Source organism: Alosa alosa, chromosome 10, assembly GCF_017589495.1.
Source record: "Alosa alosa isolate M-15738 ecotype Scorff River chromosome 10, AALO_Geno_1.1, whole genome shotgun sequence".
In the NCBI taxonomy this organism is placed as follows: Eukaryota; Metazoa; Chordata; class Actinopteri; order Clupeiformes; family Clupeidae; genus Alosa; species Alosa alosa.
In genome coordinates, this window is record NC_063198.1 from 26353882 (window position 1) to 26354984 (window position 1103).

Sequence of the window (1103 nt, forward strand, 5' to 3'; positions counted from 1 at the left end):
TGTACAGGTGTGCAGTCATAGGTGAAGAGGGAGTAAAGGAGAGGGCTCAGCACACATCCCTGTGGTACGCCAGTGTTCAGGGTGATAGTTGAGGAGGTGAGATGACTCTTGAAATCGCAGTGCTGCGGATGCACCATCGGGTTGGGCAAAGCCTCAGAAGATCACACACCACATCTTCAGAGCCAAAAAGAGACCTGAACAACTGCTTACGTTTGGCTGATTCTGAAATGATCACAGACACTCCCTGAACAAAATTCAATGTGTCTGCAATGAGACTCACTTCCCTTGCTACCTCTTGCAGAACGAGGTCCAAAGCATGTTTACTGCAATGCATATATAGGGACCCTGGACACTCTGCTTTTAGCTTCGCCTGAACACCATTTATACGGCCAGACATGTTGGACGCACCGTCAAAACAATATCCTGCCAAACATTCCAGAGGTATGTTTAAACGATAAATATGTCTTTGATGCATGAAAACAATGTTTCTGCAGATGAGTCACTCGCATTATAAAATCCAAGAAAGGTGTTATGTGCCCTTAAATCCGAATCCACAAACTGCAAACAACATGAAAATTGCTCACTCGTGCTGATATCAGTTGTTCTGTCTGCTGTGAGGCCCAAGAAAGAACAGTGGCTAGTTTGAGACATGATTTCACGTTGGATGGCATGAGCAAACATCCCGAGAATTGTATCGGACATCCAATTATCTCTGCGTAACATCCATTCTCTTTCTTTCGGGAGAGCATGCGTCCTCTCCAGCATCAACTGCCAGAGAACTCCATCTCGGTGAGCGGCAACCCTTCATGGCCCAGGAGCTTGATTGACCAGAAAAAAAGCTCCAGCACAGCCCTACCTGTAGCCTGGTCTCGAGCGGCAATATCCGAGATCACAGCGTTGATTGGTGTTAATTTTAAGGATTCCAAAGCACGCACTGAATCCGAGTGCTCGATAACACGATAACTCATGTTGAGCAAATTTGTCACAAGCTTTCTTCCAGTTACTATATCCACCCACTCATGGCCGTAGCTACCACAGAGGACACCGAGGTCATGTCCTCGGTATTTTTTAAGTTTCGTTTCATTTATTAAGTAGGCTACAAA